General features: G+C 36.3%; 1 long non-coding RNA gene across 1 annotated transcript in view; it reads right to left on the bottom strand.

Annotated features, from left to right (window-relative positions):
• Nucleotides 1–9,898: 9,898 nt before the first annotated feature.
• LOC117064942 overlaps nucleotides 9,899–18,573 on the bottom strand; it is a 55,816-nt gene continuing 47,141 nt past the window's right edge. The window contains exon 3 of the long non-coding RNA XR_004429755.1: nucleotides 9,899–14,424. This is a non-coding gene — a long non-coding RNA (uncharacterized LOC117064942). The remainder of the gene's footprint in view (nucleotides 14,425–18,573) is intronic.

Genomic DNA, 18,573 nt, shown 5'->3' with positions numbered 1-18,573 from the left:
GATTTGTTTTATGTATTTAATAATTAGTATTAGATCAAAGTCATTAAAACAATAGTCAGCTTTTATCTGGGAAACTGGAGAGTTTCACTTGAAAAATCTTTTGTCCACTGTTAAAACTGTCTTGAATAATCATTTTCACTCATCTTCTCATTAGAGGAGGTGGTTGCAAGCAGCTGTTTTTTTAAGCTTCCTTTTTATTGTATAAGCAAAACATGAGGGGGAAAAAAACCTTCAACAGTAAAGATAATGCCTTGCCATAAATCCAGGAAAAGAACCAAGCTTTATTATCCATGTTACAAGCCCCCTTAAAGTAGTATAGCCCCTTATCAGCTATAATGTTTGGGTCTAGCAGAATGAGGCTGGAAATTCTACCCTTGTATCTTCAGAAGTGATTACAAGGCATTTCATTAATAAGTATTGTATGTAAGGGCCTTTTTTGAAACATTTACTATATACTACAAGGAGTCCTTAAATAAAATACAGATTCTTTATCTCTATAAAATTTAAATTATTTTGGTCTAATTTGACTATGAATAGCTAGCAAATATTTTTCATGAAAATATAGTTGATAAGAGGGAGGGAAAAGCATTTGTTTGTTTCTCTCATCTATTATAAATTGTCAGCCTATAAAAAGATGTTTAGGAAAGTAAATTGCCATTCAGTCATAGAGTGTAATTCATGCTTACTGACTATAGAACAGCATTGGGTGTGTGCTACCGCCATTTTGTATCTCTATTTTAAAATGATGTTACATTTTCTGGTAAGACATACCAATGTTTTCTTGTTTGTTTTTGCTTATACTGAAAAGAGCTAGTCAGAAGTACATTGAGTAAATTACAAATTGCTAAGGAACTACTAGGTAACTATTTTACTTAAATCCCTAATAGTCTCAGTTATGCTTTCTAAATTGTAGCAACTTGATATATAACTTAGAGGAAGGAGATTCTGGAAAATTGGGAGAAAGTATTTTGAAACAAAAATATGGCATTTCTATGTGCTATAATGATTTATTTTTCCTCTTTAGCAAGGAGGAAGTTTATAGGCATAAAAGCAATGTTTCTCAAACGTTAGTGAATAAAAGAATCATCTGTGATGCTTTAAAAACCTAGATTTCTGACTGCCCACATGAAATCAGATGCAATGAATCAGAGCATGGTGGGGGCAGGGGGCAGGAAGTAATTATAGTATAGATGGCCCAACTTTTAAAATTCCGATCCCTAACTTTCCTGCTGTCAAGACTGCTATAGAGGTATGCTAATGCTATCTTTGACAGTCTAGTTCAGTGATTCCACGACCAGATTCCTATCAGATGTACCAGGGACCCTTGGAGACTTCAACCTACACCTACCAAATCAGACTACCTGGAGGTGAATCTGATGCACACCTAGGTCTGAGTATCTCCGTTTTAGAACAGACGGCTAAGTACTGAGGAGAATGAGAAAGATTTTGAGGCCATGTTAACCTGAAATACTGTATGCAAAGTCCCAGAAATATTTGTGATATGGTTAGGTTTTGTGTCACTACCCAAATCTCACCTTGAATTATAATCCCCACATGTCAAGGGACAGACCAGGTGGAGGTAATTGAATGATGGGGGCGGTTTCCCCCATTCTGTTCTCATTACAGTGAATGAGATCACATGAAATCTAATGGTTTTATAAGGGGCTCTTCCTGCTTTGCTCAGCACTTCTCCTTCCTGCCACCTTGTGAAGGTGTCTTGCTTTCCCTTTGCCTTCCACCATGATTTTAAGTTTCCTGAGGCCTCCCTAACCATGCTGAACTGTGAGCCAAATAAACCTCTTCCCTTTATAGACTACCCAGTCTCAGGAAGTTCTTTATAGTAGTATGAACATGGACTAATATTTATATATTCTGCCAGTAAGGTAAGAGCAAGAAGTGTTCTAAAGTATTCCAATAAGGCTAAAGATAGGCAAAAGATAATTGATATCATCTAATAATTAGTCAAAGTGTCACTGAAATATACCTAACACGTTTTTCTTCAAAAGATCAGAAACTGTCATTTTCTATTTTTATTGACATATAATACACAATTCTATTATTGAGTGGGATTTTGGTCATTTACTGTTTTTGATTACTATGAATAGTATGCTGTGAACATTCTAATATGTGTATTTTGGAAAACATGTATACTTTTTTGAAATTTTTATTTTAGGTTCAGTAGTACATGTGAACGTTTGTCATGTAGGTAAATTGCACGTCACAGGGGATTGGTATACAGATTTTTTTGTCACCTAGGTAATAACCATAGCACCTGATAGGTATTTTTTGATCCTCTCCCTCCTACCATCCTCCACCCTCAAGTAGGCTCCAGTGTCTGTTGTTCTCTTCTTTGTGTCCATATGTGCTCAAAGTTTAGCTCCCACTTATAAGTGAGAATATGTGGTTTTTAGTTTTCTGCTGCTGGGTTAGTTTGCTTGGGATAATGGCCTCTAGCTCCATCCATGTTGCTGCAGAGAACATGATCTTCTTCTTTTTTATGGCTGCATGGTGTATATGTACCACATTTTCTTTATCCCATCTACTACTGATGGGCATTTAGGTTGATTCCATGTATTTGCTATTGTGAAGAGTGTTGGGATAAACATATGCATGCATGTGTCTTTATGGTAGAGCAATTTATATTCCTTTGGACACATACCCAGTAATGGGATTGCTAAGTCAAGTAAGTGGTAGTCCATTCTGTTTTAAGTTCTTTGAGAAATCTCCAAACTGCTTTTTGCAGTGACTGAACTAATTTGCATTCCTACCAGCAGTGTATAAGCATTCCCCTTTCTCCACAATCTCGCTATAATCTCTTATATTTTAACTTTGTAATAATAGCCATTCTTACTAATGTGAAATGGTATTTCATTGTGGTGTTGATTTGCATTTCTTTAATGATTAGTGATGTTAAGCATTTTTTCATGTTTGTTGGCCACATGTGTGTCTTCTTTTGAAAAGTGTCTGTTTATATTTTGCCCACTTTTTAACAGAGTTTTTTTTTTCTTATAAATTAAGTTCCTTATAGATTCTGGATATTAGACCTTTGTCGGATGCATAGTTTACAAATATTTTCTCCCATTCTGTGGCTTGTCTGTTTACTCTGTTGATAGTTTCTTTTGCTGTTCAGAATCTCTTTAGTTAAATTAGGCTCCATTTGTCAATTTTTGGTTTCGTTGCCATTGCTTTTGGCGTCTTCATCATGAAATCTTTGTCAGTCCTACATCCCTATTGTAGTTCCTAGGTTATCTTTCAGAGATTTTTTATAGTTTTAGGTTTCACATTTAAGTCTTTAATCCACGTTGAGTTGATTTTTGTATATGGTGTAAGGAAGAGGTCCAATTTCAGTCTTTTGCATATTGCTAGCCAGTTATCCCAGCACTGTATTGTTTGTTTTTGTCAACTTTGTTGAGGATCAGGTGGTTGTAGGTGTGCAGCGTTATTTCTGGGTTCTCTACTCTGTACCAATTGTCTATGTGTCTGTTTTTGTACCAGCACAATGCTGTTGTGGTTACTGTAGCCCTGTAGGATAGTTTGAAGCTGGGTAATATAATGCTTCCTACTTTGTTCTTTTTGCTTAGGATTGCCTTGGCTATTCAGGCTCTTTTTTGATTCCATATGAACTTTAAAATCGTTTTTTTCTAGCTCCATGAAGAAGACCATTGGCAGTTTGATAGGAATAGCATTGTATCTGTACATTGCTTTGAACAGTATGGCCATTGTAACAATATTGATTATTCCTAACCATGAGCATGAAATGTTTTTTATTTGTGTATTCTTTGATTTATTTGAGCAGTGTTTTGTAATTCTTGTTGTAGAAGTCTTTCACCTCCTTGGTTAGGTATTCCTAGGTATTCTATTCTTTTTGAAGTTATCATGAATGGGGTTGAGTTCTTGATTTGGCTGTAAGCTTGGATGTTGTTATTGTATAGGAATGCTACTAATTTTTGTACATTGACTTTGTATCCTGAAATTTTGCTGTAGTTGTTTATTAGGTCAAGGAGCTCTTGGGCAGATACTATGGGATTTTCTAGGTATAGAATCCTCTCATCTGCAAACAAGGATAGTTTGTCTTCCTCTCTTCCTATCTGGATGCCTTTTTTTTCTCCTGCCTGATTGCTCTGTCTAGGACTTCCAGGACTATGTTGAATAGGAGTGATGAAAGAGGGTATCCTTGTCTTGTTCTGGCATTAAGGGGAATGCTTCAAGCTTTTTGCCATTCAGTATTATGCTGGATGTGAATTTGTCATAGATGGCTCTTATTATTTTGAGGTATGTTCCTTCAATGCCTAGTTTGTTGAGGGCCTTTAACATGAAGGGATATTGAATTTTTATTGGAAGCCTTTTCTGCATCTATCAAGATGATCATGTGGTTTCTGTTTTTAGTTCTGTTTATGTGAAAAATCACATTTATTGATTTGCATATGTTGAACCAATCTTGCATCCCAGGGATAAAGCCTAGTTGATTATGATGGGTTAACTTTTTGATGAGCTGCTGGATTCAGTTTGCTAGTATTTTGTAGAGATTTTTGCATCTATGTTCATCAAGGATATTGACCTGAAGTTTTCTTTTTGTTGTTGTTTTATCTCTGCCAGGCTTTGGTAACAGGATTATGCTGTCCTCATAGAATAATTTAGGCAAGAGTCCCTCTCCTCAATTTTTTGGAATAGTTTCAGAAGGAATGGTACCAGCTCTTCCTTACATATCTGGTAGTATTTGACTGTGAATCAATCTGGTCCTGGGATTTTTCTGGTTGGTGGGCTTGTTACTGATTGAATCTTAGAACTCATTATTGATCTGTTCAGGAATTTAATCTCTTCCTGGTTCATTCTTGGGATGTTGTATATATCCAAAAATTTATCCATTTCTTCTAGGTGTTTTAGCTTGTGTGCATAGAGGTGTTCCTAATAGTCTCTGAGGGTTCTTTGTATTTCTGTAGGGTCAGTGGTAATGTCCCCTTTGTCATTTATGATTGTATTTATTTAGATTTCTCTCTTTTTTTCTTTATTAGTCTAGCTAGTAATTTATTTTATTAATTATTTTAGAGAACCAGTTCCTGGATTCATTGATCGTTTGTATGGTTTTTCATGTCTCAGTTTCCTTCAGTTCAGCTCTAATTTTGGTTATTTCTTATCTTCTGCTAGAGTTGGAGTTGGTTTGCTTTTGTTTCTCTAGTTCCTCTAATTATGATATTAGGTTGTTAAAGTAATATCTTTCTAACTTTTTGATGTGGATGTGTAGTTCTATAAACTTCTCTCTTAACACTGCTTTGGCTGTGTCCCAGAGATTTTGGAATGTTGTATCTTTGTTCTCATTAGTTTCAAAGAATTTCTTGATTTCTGCCTTAATTTCATTATTTTCCCAGAAGTCATTCAGGAACAAGTTGTTCAATTGTTATGTAATTGTGTAGTTTTGAGTGAATTTCTTAGCATTGATTTCTGTTAGTTTTTATTAAATAAACCTAGAAGTTAAATTACTTGTTACCAGAGTATTTGTTTATTACAGAGTTATTGGACTAATTTACAGTTCCATCAGCAGTATATGAGAGAGTTCCAGTTTCTCTGTGCCTTTACCAACATTTCCTTTTTTAATCATGCTAATGAGTGTGAAGTATTATTGTACCATATTCTGGATTTAATTCACCTTTCTTTTATAAATAATGAATTTAAGCATCTATTTATAGGTTTACCCAGCATAGGGATATCCTTATTCATGAAGTCTCTTCATATGCTGTCCATTTTTCAATTAAGTCATCTGTCTTTTTCTTATTGATTTGTGGAGGTTCTTATATATATATATTATTTTTATTGATATATAATATTTGTTCATTTTTATGCACTACATGTGGTATTTTACTAAGTGTATAGAACACATAATGATCAAATTAGAATATTTAGAGTATCCATCACCCCAAGTATTTACAATTTATATGTGTTGGGAATATTTAAAGTTTTCTCTTCTAGCTCTTTTGAAATATTCAATATATTGTTGTTAATTACAGTAACTCTACTCTGCTAAGATTGGAGTTTATTCCTTCTGTTTAACTCTACGTTCATACCCATTAACCAACTTCTCTTCATCCCTCCTACCCACAAACACACACACAACCTGCCTAGCCTCTCGTCTATCAATCTACCCTAACTCCATGAGGTCAACTCCTTTAGCTTCCACATATGAGTAAGAACATGTAAAGTTTGTCTTTCTGTGTCTGGCTTATATCACTTTACATAATGACCTCCAATTCCATCCAGGTTGCTACAAAAATGATTTCATTCTTTTTTTAATGATTGAATAGTATTCCACTCTTTATATGCCCATTTTCTTTATTTATTCATCCATTGATGGGCACAGGTTGATTCCATATCTTTGTTATTGTGACTAGTGCTGCAATAAACATAGGGGTGCTAGTATTGCTTTAATATAATTTGTTTCCTTCCCTTTGAATAAATTCCCAGTAGTGATAATGCTAGATCATATTGTAATTCTATTTTTAGATTTTTGAGAAATCTCCATACTGTTCTCCATAGTAGCTACACTAATTTACATTCCAGCCAACGGTGTATAAGAGAAATTTCTCTTTTCTCTGCATCCTCATGAGCACCTCTTATTTTTGTGTTTTTAATAATAGCCATTCTAAAAGGAGTAAGATAGTATCCTGTCATGGTTTGATTTCCATTTTTCTGATGATTAGTGACATTGAGTATTTTTTTAATATAACTGTTAGCCACATGTATGCCCTCTTTTGAGAATCTTCTATTTATATCCTTTGCCCACTTTCTATTGAAATTATTAGTTTTTGTTTGTTTGTTTGTTTGTTTAGTTGAGTTCCTTGTATAATCTGGATATCCACCCCTTGTCAGATGAATAATTGGCAAATATTTTATCTGATCCAATAGGTTGTGTCTCCACTCTGTTGATGGTTTCCTGTGCTGTGCAGAGGCGTCTTAGTTTAATATAGTCCCATTTTTCTATTTTTGTTTTTGTTGCCTGTGCTTTTGAAGTCTTAGCCATAAAATATTTGCCTACACGAATGTTCTGGATTATTTCCTCTGTGTTTCTTCTGGCAGCTTTATGGTTTTGGGTCCTATGTTTAAGTCTTTAATCTGTCTTGAGTTGATTTTTCTTTATGGTGAGAGATAGGGTTCTGGGTTCATTCTTCTGCATCTAGAAATTCGGTTTTCCCAGCACCATTTATTGAAAAGTTCATCCATTTCCCCAAGGTATGTTCTTGCCACCTTTGTTGAAAAGTAATTGACTATAAATACATACATTTATTTCTGGATCCTCTATTTTGTTCCGTTGATCTGTGTGTCTATTTTTAACACAAACCATGCCGTTTTGCTTATTTTAGCCTTGTAATACAGTTTGAAGTCAGTTAATGTGAAGTTCTAGCTTTGTTCTTTTTGCTCAGAATGATTTTGGCTGTTGAGCCCCCCAATAGATGTGGGGTATGTCAGTAGGGCTCTAGGGTTGTGGAAATGTGGGAAATATTAGGCCCTAGAAAAGGATGTAATCTGGTGGGGGCTGGGCTCTCAGAATGGCACCATGCTGCAGCTGCCTAGGATTCAGGGTGTGTGGGACCTGGCATGAGTGCCTTCTCTGGAGCAATGCTGTCATGTGGTCTCCAGACAGATCCTTATACTATTCTCAGGGGCCATGTGTGTTTCTCCCATGGCTGGGTTTGCAGGAGTTTGCTGTGGGAATGTGAACCAGTTGAGATCTGTCACTTACCCTTTCCCCACACTGGGAAGTCTCTCTGGATTCCCAGACAACCCTGACTGAGCTGGCTGCCTCACTTCCCTCTCCTTCTGTGTCTCATGTGTTTCCTGTCACTTCTGTTAAACGCCAGTTTTCTCTCTTAGATTCTCTATTCGATGTGTGATTATTTACTTGCTATTTTGGTTCCTCTTTCTGGAGGAGGCATCCACCAGATGCCTCTGGTCTGCCCCTTTGCAGCCCTTCTCTTTATATATTCTTGACAGAAGTCTTTCGTCATATATATGGAGCGTGAATATTTTCTTCCAGTCCACATCTTTCCCCTTAATCCACTTTACGGTGTCTTTGGCAAACAGAAATTCTTAATATAATCCAGGTTTTCAATTCTTCCTTTTATCCTTAATGCTTTTTATGTTCTATTCAATATTTCTTTGCCTATTCCAAGGCCACAGAAAACGTACACCTATATTTTGTTCTAAAATTCCCTTTGTTTGCTTTACACATTTAGCCCAGTAATCAATCTAGAATTGACTCTTGTATATGGGGTGAGATAGGAGTCAAGGTCCTTATTTTTATAGCTATCTATTAAACCCAGCATCATTTAATGAAAAGATAAAGCATTATTTCCCATATATGCAGTGTTCTTTTTTCATAACTCAGTTGAACATACATACTGTGGTCTGTTTCTGAACTTTATCCTGTTCCATTTGCAGTTTATTTGTGTAGCAAACTCACACTGTCTTTGTTATGTTTTATAGGTATACTAATAAGCATTTTGTTTGTAGTTATGATGTTAGTGTGTTTAGATAAGGAATTCTGTGGTGAATGTGAGCATGTGCGGTTTGGATGTGCATGTGTATTTGCGTGTTTGTGCATGTGTGTGACTGTTTCACAGAGTTACATGAGCTTTATTTTTTAAATCATGGACTACTAACTTAATTATGAACTAATCAAGGTGCCAGATCACATGGTTTTAACAAATTTAAAGATACATATAGAAGAAGAAAGTAACTTTTGAGTGCTGGACTTCCACATATAAACATATAATGTAATAGATTCCTAATAGTAAGACCAGCTATTGTAAGCTTTTCTGAACACAATGCTAACAACATTCTTTGTGAGGCAGACTTCTTCTTATCCAGTTAACTGATGACATTTGTCCCTTATAACAAATCTAGCCATATATCTACTGAATAAAAGCAACTGCCCACATAATTGATTATACTGCTGACCTTGATGGAAAAGATTTTAACTTGCAACAGTATATAAAATATTGCAATCCACTAATGATCCCATGTTCTACTAGTGGTGTGTCAATTCTAATAATAAAATAAGATAATTGGGATTCTTAGGTAAAAGACATCCAATCTGAAAAGCACTTTTTTGTAGGTTTGGATTTAGAAAACTGAGTCAATTTTTTAATAAATCAGGAAAGGAGGCTGGGCACAGTGGCTCACACTTGTAATCCCAGCACTTTAGGAGGCTGATTTGGATGGATCACGTTGAGGTCAGGAGTTTGAGACCAGCCTGGCCAACATAGTGAAACTTCATCTCCACGAAAAATACAAAAATTACGCACAGTGGCACATGCCTGTAGTCTCAGCTGTTTGGGAAGCTGAGGTAGGAGAATCACTTGAACCTGGGAGGCAGAAGTGGCAGTGAGCCAAGACTGCACCACTGCACTCCAGCCTGGGCAACAGAGCAACACTCTATGTAAAAAAAAAAAAAAAAAAAAAAAAAAACTAGATAGGAGAAATAAGTTCTAGTGTTCTATAGTAGTATAAGGTAAGTATAGTTAACAAGAATATATTGTATAGTTTCAAATAACTAAAAGAAGGATATTGAATGTTCCCAACAAAAAGAAATTATAAATTTTTGAGATGATGGATAGCTGATTATCCTGATCTGATCACTATACAGTATATGTATCACAACATCACCGTGTACCCCATAAATGTGTACAACTATTATGTGTCATTTTTTAAAAAATATTTTGAAGAAAGAACTCTTGCTTAGGTTAAAAAAAAAAAAGCAAGGGAGACTAGAGGGACTAAATAAACTCAACTGCTTACTATAATTACATTTACTAATCAATTGCTCACTTCAATTTTTTAGGTAGAGCGAGTTTTAACATACCCTGGTATTTTAAAAGTCAAATTAATTATTATACATGGTCAGGATCTGTAGAAAACAGACTCTGAATCAGAGATTGAGTGCAAATGTTTTTATGGAAATCCTCTTGGGAACAACACCTCCAGTGAAGTGAGGGAAGCAGGATTAGGCAAAGGGAGCACCTATCCTGTGTTATGAGGTCTCAGTCACTCCCATGGAGAGCTCTAGAGCTGAGATAATGTTTCAGAGATATCCTGAATTGGTAGAGGTGACTGGACCTTTGTGCCTACACACAGACCACTGATTGGATATGAAATTCCCCGCTAGAAATGGAGCATAACCATGGTCATGGCAGTTCCCTTTCAAAGGCAATTGCAGGGGAGTGATTCAACTGTGAGCCATCAGCAGGCAATATTCCCAGCAGCTAGGGACTGCTGTCCCAGAAGGTAGACTCTGGGTAATGAGCTACAGCATCCACTGCAGTTCACCATTGTCCCTTTTGGATTCACTTGCTTCATATAAGTTTACTCCAGACAGGTTTTCCATGGTTCTGATTGGTCCTATTTCCTGAAAAAAATTATAATAAAAATGATAATAGGACAAACTATAGTCTGCATGGCTTCAGCTAGTTTCAGGGTCAACTAGTAATCACCATTCTTCCTGCAGTAGTCATTCCATGTTGATCACATCCTCAGCAAATGCCTCTGCTGTTCTAGGTGGCTTACCTAGTGGAATGACCAAGACTTTCATCTCTGAGGGAACTGAAATCCTAGGAATTATGCTGTTCTCATGTCATGGCTGCTGGACATGTCCACTTACTGTCAAAATTTGGCATTACTACCAATAGGTACCCCAGAGGATCACTTGGATCTAAATCATATTCTCTACTGATCCCATTATATAAGAACAGTCCTACTTCCTGATTTTTCAAGTCCATTTGCCCTACCAGTTTGGTGGGGGGGGAAAAAAAAAAAAGGCACCCAAAGTAACAGAATAACAGCCATAGCTCAAAGTTTGCTGAGAATCTTTATGTATTTCCTGGTGAAAGCATTCCACTTCTTGGAACCAAAATTTATAGAAACATACAATCTAGTGTTATAGTGAGAGAAAGCACAAATTTCCCAGGTAGATTACTAAGATGCTGGTCATATGATCCACTCCTACTTCCACCCATTGATTCCAAGATCTATGTATTATACCCACTGAGAACACATGGTCATTGATTTAGAGTGTATTCTGCATCTAAGAGAATGACATCTTATCTTTGCAAGGGCAAGGTATCATCACTAAACTGACGTATCAACAATTCCTCCAGAAAGCATTTCCAGGGATGGAATGGGTAGTGACTATAAGTGAGCAAGAGGTTTCTTGTTGGAGTGATAGAAATATTCTAAATTGGATTGTGGTCATAGTTATATAACCTATAAATATGCTAAAATTCATTGAATTGTACATTTAAAATGAGTGAATTTAATGATACATGAATTATTTCTTGATAAAACTTTTTTAAAGACAATTCTATCACTCTATCTGGCCATCAGCTTCTCTACGGAGTAGTATGTGATGGGGCTAGTAGACTCCATGTTTATATTCCCAAGGTCACACTTCCTTCTGTAAAGTGCATCCTTGAATATCATGCTATATTCTGAGCCATGGAATAAACACTCTGCCTACTCTCAGAGAGTGACTCTGGTTGAAGTCCTGCAGACTGGAACGAAAAACCATAATATGTGTCTATTTCTGTCAAGATGATTCATTCTCCTTCCAGGATACAAGGGGTCTAATATATTAAGTTGACACCAGCGACTGCTATCTCCCCTTGAAAGATGGTGCCATAGTAGGGAATCACCTTTGGTCTCGGTTGCCAGCAGATTGAATCTTCAGCAATAGTAGGAGCTAGATCAGTCTTGGTAAGAGGGAGGCCACACTGTTGAGCCCATGCATAGCTTTCATCCCTGCTGCCGTGGTCATGCTGTTCATTGTTCATGCTGTCCATTGTGCCAGCACATGGTTGGTGGATGAAAAAGATGGCTGGTTCATCTGCTTGATTGTTTAGTGCTTATTCCATGATGGATTATTACAACCATTTGATACAAAGATCTTCACAATTTACACTCAAACTCTCTAAGGTTTCTTAGGTCTAGCCACATGCTTCCAGCCCAATATTCCATTTTCTATGCCCCTGACCAGACAGCCAAACTATTCACCTCTGTTAATGAGTTCACATATATATTTTACTCAAGCCCACAGCTTTGTTCATTGGGAGAATTTTCCATGCCCTCACTGTATTTCAGGGCCTCCCCCAGATATGTTTGTAATGCAATGGTAATATATTTCTAGCTTGCACCACGTAATAAGTAAGTCCATCTATGAACCAAGCTTCACCTGCTCCCTTCTGTGTAAGTGGTCATAGACTGCTTTAACTGGTACAGCAGCTGCAATAGTTAATTGAAGGAGAAGCATCAGTGGAACAGCAATGGATATCATGGATGGCTGGGCCAGTCATTCAAACATCTTATGAACTCTGGCCCTGCTTATGACTGACTCCAGACGTACCGCTTCCTTCTGAGGATAAAATGCTGACAGTTCATCATATAGAGGGTCTAACAGAAACCAGCTTATAATGGGAAGCTCTGGTCATAGGGTCACTTGGTGTCCCATTGTCAGGAGTACTGTTTCAACTAGGGTCCAGCAACACAACAGGAACTATACTTTTGAAAGCTGTATAACTGTCTACTGTAGATAGCATGGCCTTGCTCCTGAACCCTGGGGGTCTATTGCAGTTATCCTACAAGATCTAGCCAGCAATTTTACACGGCATCTTTTCCTACCACAGGTTCCTCTAATAGCACCGGATCTGTCAGGCGATATGGCCCACACATCAAGGCTGCTTGCACCTTACCCTGGACCTATTACAGAGCACTTCTTTGCTCTGAATCCCACTCAAAGCTGGCAGTGTTTATGTCACTCAGTAAAAGCAGCTGGCAGCATTCCCAAGTGTGAAAAATGCTGCCACCAGATAAACATATGATGACCTCTTTTTTACAGGTCAGGTGTGTATCCAGAGGCAGCTTGTTTCACACTTGGGAGTGCTACTAGATGTATTGTTGTACAGTTATATATAGCTAGACTATATTGAGCCAGAAGGGTACCTCCTTTTTATCACTTCCAGTCCAGAAACCAATCCACCCCCAACAGGGAAGCTGAGTTGCAGAGGAAAGAAAAATGTGTGCGTGCATCTCCCCATGTGTGTGAATATATGATCTATCAAGAATTGTCATTGAATTTGGACTTAGCTAGAATTTCAAAGGCTAATATGATTAAATACCTTATTTTGGAGATGGAATATTAAACCAAAAACTTCAAATATCTACTCCCAAATCACCCAGTTCGCTTGTGGCTGAGCTGAAACAGAGTTTAGGATTTTAGGTATCAGATAACCATCAGAGTTTCTGGAGATGTCACTCTACTGATTAATGGAGTTCCCCAAATGCTATGATGAAAACAATCTTCCCACTTTTCTTGATTGCCATTTGACTTTACAGCTATATGTTCTATTTTTCCTTGCTTTAATGTATCCCTCAATATCCCCAGCCTATTTATTCATTAATGCCAGGGCAGTAAGTGTTCATTAATTATAAAGTGTTCATTAATATGCTTCTTATTTTTTCCTTTCTGTTTCTCTGGTAGCCCTCCACCAACTTGGAACAAGAGGGCACCTATTGTTTGAGTATTGTCAGTAGGTAAACTAGAGAACAAAATAATCTAAAATCTTGGCTTTTAAAATCAAAACCTGAGTACAGAAGGAAATTCTGAAAAGATAATGACCCAAACAAGTCTCTAGAAACCTCTAGCCTCTAGTGCAAGTTTCTAGCACTAGCTCTGAATTATCTACCTTTGACCAGTTACAAAAAAACAAACAAAAAAAACCGGTTGGGTTTTGTAAGAGCTGAAATGAAATGAAGTTGTGGGCTCTGAGGAGCTCCCTGTGGAAGAAAATTGGCTGTATTCCTTACTGCCCCCACGCCCTGGTGACTCACTGAACACCTAAAGAGTCTTGAAACCTGAGAGTGAGGATCACAAAGCAACAGACCCGTGAAATAGTTTAATCTATGGAGATCTATGGGTGGGTTGACTGAGCAATGGGTTGGCTGAATCTTTGCTTCCCTAAGGCTGAGCAGGTATGAAGAGATCAGGGAATAGAGGGATGCCTCAGTGGACTCCCTGCCACCATCTCTTGGCAGAAGGTCACTTCACCTCTTACCACTTGTAGGACACCCAGTGCTTGAAGTTCATCAACCAAAAAGTCAGCAAAGAAAAAATAGCAATCCAACCAATGAGCTAGCAGCCAGAGTGTGCTAGAGAGTCAGAGCAAAAAGAACACATGGCCAGCCCGTAGACCTGCCAAAAGAGATAGGTGGCAACTGTAATAGAAAAATCATTAGGGCACTCAAGGAGATTCAAGTATGGCATCCCTAGAGAGGCTGACAATTGCAGATTGGGCCAGCTAGAACATGGCTCAAGACTCCACAGAATGGACAGGACACAGCAATCCCTTTGTCATATTTTCAGATCTTTTTCTAAGGACAGTTTTTCTAAAAAAGAAAAAAAGGAAAAAATAAATACAAATTAGAATAGAAGGAATACAATCAAGTATATCAGTTATAATACTAAACATTAACATATTTATGTGACATTAACAGCAAAGACCATCAGAAACTACAAAACCTAATGCCAGCTATAAAAGCTATATACCAAAATAAGGCACTTAAATTTATTTTTAAATGATTGAAAACAAAACATTGAGCAAATAATTATGAGCCAAATGGGGAAAAAAAAAAAAAAGACAACAGGCATGGTTATATGAAAATCAGATATGGTATCTTTTAAACCGGTAAAAATCTTTTCAGAAAACTTGATATGAGTATTTGTCAAAGTTTTATCTCAAACTTTCTATAAGGAAGGAGACCTAAAACAGGCCAATTAAAACACTTCTTATTTGGTACAGATATTTACTTTTTTAAGAAAAAAAAAAGGAGTGGTTAAATACTGAGTCATATATGATGAAAGAAAAAGAAGGTCCAGTCTGGGTGGCAGAGCGAGACTCCGTCTCAAAAAAAAAAAAAAGAAAGAAAGAAAAAGAAGGAACAGGGAGAAAGGAAAGCAACACCTGGTTGATGATGGTGAGGGTCCTGACGGACAGTCAGCCAGGTCCATGGGTCATTCGTTTTCAAGAAGGGATCTTAATCTTATTAAAACTTGTCAGAAAATTGCTTAAGCATTTTCAAGAATGCAAATTTCTTTCTAGAAAGAGATTTTGAATGACCTTACATGGACCAAGCTGGGCACAATTTTCCTTTTATAAATAATAAAACCAGTAATCAGGAAAAAAGAGAGAGAGAGAGAGCGACATTGGGTAGTAATAGCAAATACAATTTGTCTTAAATTTGTATAGAACATAAAACAGATAATCTAAATATATTGCTTTTAAAAACAAAATGTATAGTGATTAATGTACTCTTTTCAGAATGCAACAAATCTAGCGGAAAACAAAAAAGGGTACAGTCATGAGTAATATAATAAGTCAATCAATAAGTTTGATTTAATACAGAGAATTTTTCATCCTTTGAACAGAGAATATGCATTTTTCATATATACATAGAATATTTATGAGACAATCAGGTACAACCCCTAAAGATGAAAGGCTTTAACAGAGGTATAGTAAAAAAAGATTGGAAAGGATATTTGTCAGACAAAACTGTTTTATTCTGCCCTCTACAACAGTATCCACTCTAACAGATTAAGATCCCAAAAGCTAGAGAGAAGGAAGAACCTTAGAGGATGTGTCCACTGATTATAATTCTGTAATGTTTTTCTTGTATTTTTCCACAGCCATAACACCATATCTGTGTTTTCCAATTTTAGCTTCCTTAAAATGAAAGGAGAACTTTGGGGGAAAAAAATCCACAAAATTAGAGTTCCAAATTCTAGATTTCCAGATTTTTCCCCACCCCTTACAGTTGTTTTCCCATACTTAAATCAATAGCATTTTTTCATCCAATTTGTATTGCTTGTTTTCCAAAACATTCAAATTATTTTAATAAAAATAATAGCTTTCCTTTTGTGTGTGGATGTTTCTTGGTTCACAAATTAATAAGTGACTTCAAATTTGACTCATAGCACAACTGGGGCTAGCAGAAAATATAAACTTACAAAGGAGTAGCTATTAATTATTCTCATTTTGCTTGTCCTGAGTATTAGTCAAGCTTGTTTTATAAGGAAGCTGAGGAGTGTTAGTTAACCCATAATCTATAAATTGGCAGTTGGAAGAGAGACTTTCATGTAGTTGCATTATTTACTTATGTGCTAGTTTTTAAGTCTTCATTTTGACAAATGTGGGGTTAAGAAAAGTGAATCTTCTTCTCCGATAAATAAATTTTAATTACTCTATGAAAACTGCTAAATACTCAAAAATGTAAACTGTTAATTTTTAGGGAAAAAAGTAGACATAATGAAGTAAGTCAACTGAGGTATTTACAGGTGAAAAATGATAAATATCTAGGAACAAATGTTAGATTCAAAGATTTCCCTAATATTCAATGCTTTTCATGTTTTGTGTTTACCTTTTGGCAAATTTAGAGATTCACTCTATTATGATAGCTTAAGAAGGTGGTATGAACAATGAGTAATATATTCTGATTGGAGTCACAAAACTTTCTCATTACCAGCCTAAGCTCCTAAAAGGTTAACTTCTCAGGTCATTTTGTCAGTTAATGTTAAGAATGGAACTCAATTGTGTGTGGTGGTTTTCTGGGTTTTGTGTGTGTGTGTGTGTGTGTGTGTGTGTGTGTGTGTGTGTGTTGTTTTTTGTTTGTTTTTTGTTTTGTTTTGTTTTGTTTTGTTTTTTGAGGCAGAGTCTCTCTGTCACCCAGGCTGGAGTGCAATGGCGCAATCTTGGCTCACTGCAATGTCTGCCTCCTGGGTTCAAGTGATTCTCCTGCCTTAACCTCATGAATAGATGGGACTACAGGTGCCCACCACCATACCCAGGTAATTTTTTTGTATTTTTAGTAGAGACAGGGTTTCACCATGTTGGCCAAGCCAGTCTCAAACTCATGACCTCAAATGATCCACCCACCTCAGCCTCCCAAAGTGTTGGAATTGCAGGTGTGAACCACCACGCCCAGCCTCAACTGTGTTTTAAGCCTTGTGATGGATATAGTGAAAATTAATATGTATAATTATTAAATTTAGAATCTGATAGAATTAAAGTAAAGAGGGGGCATTAGTGTAAGTAAGGGAATATACAGCAGGAAAGAGGGAGATTTTGCTGGTTAACTCTTAAAATGTGAACCAAAACCTCAGAAATTCTTGTCTGTCATCAGATTTAACAAATATGTATTAAGTGGTCACTGTGAACCAGATACAATGTGGCATTACTTTCAAATTTCAACTCTGTGTTTTTCTTGTCTTACATGGAACTAAACATTAACCAGTGTCCCAAACTAGTATTTATTATTAACTCTTTTGCTTCATATTAGCCTAATAACTGCACAATTGTTTAATTTGTGTTATGCATACCTCATTCTCCCTGCCCTATTAAACACAAGTCCAAACATACTTTACCTGGGGTACCAATTAAAAATTGCTGGCTTTAATTTAATTTTCCAGTTTCTAATAATGACACAAATGTTAATGGATAATTTAATTAATAGAAGCTGTTGTGTAGATTACTAGTTACAAAGTTTCTGTTGCTTCTGCATTAAATTATTAAGCACAAATATTGTAACACATTCAGAGTAGAGAGAGTACATTTGGACATGATCATAAACATTTATGATTTATTTGTTAATCATTCTCTAAAGTGACTGAGATAGATAGATAGATAGATAGATAGATAGATAGATAGATCTCCCTAGGGCTTTATATTTGCTGAACTCTAATCTTCCAACTTTTATGTCATTCTTATCTGATTTAGTGACCCACATCAATTCTGGACTAAGTTATTACACTGGCCACCTGGATGCCTTAATGCATATCCACAGGAGTCCACCTGGAGATGACTTGGTATTGGCATAGAACTAGTCCATCCAATGTGTCCAGAACACATGCCACCTAAGTGGGGCATCTAACCTCTATCTGAGATCATTATTTATAAGCCAGAATTATAATGTATGGATTTAAATTCACAACCATTAATTCATAAATGAGCATACAATTAAATGGTACTTTAACTTTTACATAATACAAAAAATTTACATTTTCTCATTTTGCATGTGAAATTAAGCAAGATGAGAAAAAATGGAAATGAGAAGCTATAGAACCAAGGTTTTCATTTATACCAATAATGCTGAAAATACAACACAGCATTTCCTGTGTTTAATGTATTTCAGTTCCAATAACACTCAGCCTATATTAATGAAATGATTCCAAAGTTCATGAGTTCAATATGTTACTACAAAAAAAGCAACTGGATATAGCATACTCCCTATTTGGCAAAGAAGGAAGAAAGTATGTTTCCTATGGAGAAAAATAGCACTGAAAGAATTCCAAAATAGATAGCACTTTGAGTTTTATATATGCTTTTCCATGTATGGCTAACAGCCTGGTCTATGGCATGAAGAGCACAGATAAAACTGTTAGCAATCAAAACAGGTCGCCTCATGATTTGGAGTATTAGCCATACTGTTTATGTTTTCATGAAATTGTAAGTAGTCTGCAACATTTTACTGATTCACAGAAGT

Source organism: Trachypithecus francoisi, unplaced genomic scaffold (assembly GCF_009764315.1).
Source record: "Trachypithecus francoisi isolate TF-2019V2 unplaced genomic scaffold, Tfra_2.0 Lachesis_group2, whole genome shotgun sequence".
Lineage (NCBI taxonomy): Eukaryota > Metazoa > Chordata > Mammalia > Primates > Cercopithecidae > Trachypithecus > Trachypithecus francoisi.
Note: the sequence above shows the minus strand (reverse complement) of the source record. Positions and strands in the feature narration are given on the sequence as shown.